The following is a 2,533-nucleotide window of genomic DNA, read 5'->3' on the forward strand; positions in this document are numbered from 1 at the left end:
TACCAGATAGTAAGAGAAAAGAACAAATTTAATAATACCCATATGGAAAATCAACATGACTGTTAATTCTGAAGTAAATGGTATTGTAGGAAGAAGGGATATTTTCTTGAGCTAAGTAAGGAAATGGGGAGGCATCTGGGATTTCAAGAAGAAAGAAGAGGCCAGAAGAGGAGCTACTTTGTATTAGATATTTGTCCTATCATTATTTTTGAAGACAACCTTTTATCTGGGTTTAATTAATACCTGATCTTCATTCTTTGAAAATTAAGGGAGTAGTAATAGTTTATCTTGAATCTGCTTCACCTCAGCTCAAAATAATTCACCTAATAAATTCACATAATAAAGCTATGTGTCTTGTGGAGGCCAATATAAACATATTGGGAGGTCTTCATTTGTATATGAGACCTTAGGTATCCAATCTCTAAAGATGAGTTATGGGTAGTGTATATAGGAAAAATTAGTGTTTGAATTTTTACTTCAAAACTTACTGATTGTGTGCCTTTGCATAAAATTATTTAGAGGCTATTTATTGTATTTTTAGTACCATAAGACTCACTTTCCTCCCCCCACCCCCCAAAAAAGGTGTGTCTTATGGAGCGAATGCTGCCTGAAGCTGAAGCCTGAGTGCAGGGGAGGAGAGCAACTAAAAACTGTGTGCATTTATGGTCAGGTGTGTCTTATAGAGAAAAATATGGTACTATCTTGGAAATGTTATTTCTTACATTTCCAGTTTGCTGTACGGAGAACCAGGTTATTTGAATATATATTCCCCATCTCAGTTCTACTGTGCTTTTTTATTTTCACATAAGGAGGTATTCAAAGCTTATTTCTTGCTCTGTGCTTAGGGATAACTCCCAGAAGGGTGTAGGGCATCAGATGGGGTGCCAGGGATTGAACCTGGGTTGTCCACAAAGCAATCACTTTACCTGTTTTATCTTTCTAGCCCCATTCCTAGTTCTTTCTTTAGAAATTAGGTAATATAGTTAATTTGTGTCCTTAAGCTAATGGACAGCACTCATTAGTTGTTCAAAATAGTCATTTGATCTTTGGATTTTTTTTCTTAGAACTACTGAGATTGCTATTTTCAAGTTAATTTTTTTATAGCATGCACACAATTAATGTTATTCATTGGATTCACATGCATGCAAATAATCTGCTATTTACATAACAAGGCCCCTGTTAGCTGTACAAAATCTAGTTCAGATCAGGTATGTAAAAGGGTTCCAATATGCTTTTTGTCACTGTGCCTGTGCAGTCTCCATTGTTATGTTACTTGTCTAACATGTTCAACTTTCTCCATCATTCTGACATTTTCAATCCTTGGCAAGAATAATCCCATAGACAAAGTGATGATTTCCTAAGGGTTCTTATACTTCGGTTGATCGGGGAATAACAAAACTGATCCATTTTTCATGGTTTCTTTCCATATGTTTCTGAACTTTTGTTCTATATTTGGAACAACATTAAGTCTAGCATGTCTCAAGTAGCCAGTGTTAACCTTAGATTGTGCTTCTAGTCAGATTGAGTAGATTATGTGACTCTAAACCAGTTCTGTATAAAGTCAAACAGCTGGGATTGTAGTCGGTAGTAAAAATTCATGACTGTAACTATCATCTCATTCTCCTCACAACAGAATTCCTCTGGATTGGGAGTCACAGAGAAAGCTAGATCCAATCTAATCCAGTTGTAGAAGCCTCCTTCCTCCTACTGATAAGACCTACAGGAAGACATTTGATCAGCTCAGGGGTAGTTAGACACAAAGAGCCAAAATTTTAAACTGTGAGAGTCAGAGAGCCACATCAGGCAGTGACCTGCCAAAACAGACAAACACTCACACAAAAGCATCTAATTTTAACAATAATCTATTAAACACATACTGCATTTTGCCATTTTGAGTGAGGGTAAAAATCCTGCAGTGATGGTGAAGGTGTGCTGCGTCCTCCACACTAAGAACTCACGGCAAGATGGGACCCAACATGTGACACACGGTCCCCTCACTCGCTGGCCCGTGCAGTGGTTTCCGAGGGATGGGAGAGGGGGTTAATGCAACCTGGGGGCGGGACTCCGCGCTCGGAGATCTCTCCCCAGATGTCCCTCCTCAGAAGCAGCAGAACAAAATCCAAACTTGGCAAAGAGCCACAGTATACAAAATAATGATAAGAGACAAAGAGCCGCATTCATTTTGGCCGGAGCCGCATGTGGCTCGAGAGCCGCGTGTTCGCCACCCCTGATCATCTCTTCAGTAGAATATGAGAGGTTATTACTGGATTTTCAGAGAGAAGCTATCTTAAAGGAAATTGGAAAGGTATCTTTTAATCCCTGAGAATCACTATATCTATAATACCTAGAATCATCATGATAGATGAGGGCAGGATGGAAAGATTCCTCTTGGAGCTCTCTTTGAACTTCAAATTGGTATTTAGCTACGTTTAGGTTTCTCTGTGGGGGAGGGAGTGGTTTGTGCAACACCCTGCAGTGCTCAGGAGTTACTCCTGGCTCCATGCTCAGCAATTACTTCTAGCAGGCACAGGGG

The sequence above is a fragment of the Suncus etruscus genome, chromosome 5 (assembly GCF_024139225.1).
Source record: "Suncus etruscus isolate mSunEtr1 chromosome 5, mSunEtr1.pri.cur, whole genome shotgun sequence".
Lineage (NCBI taxonomy): Eukaryota > Metazoa > Chordata > Mammalia > Eulipotyphla > Soricidae > Suncus > Suncus etruscus.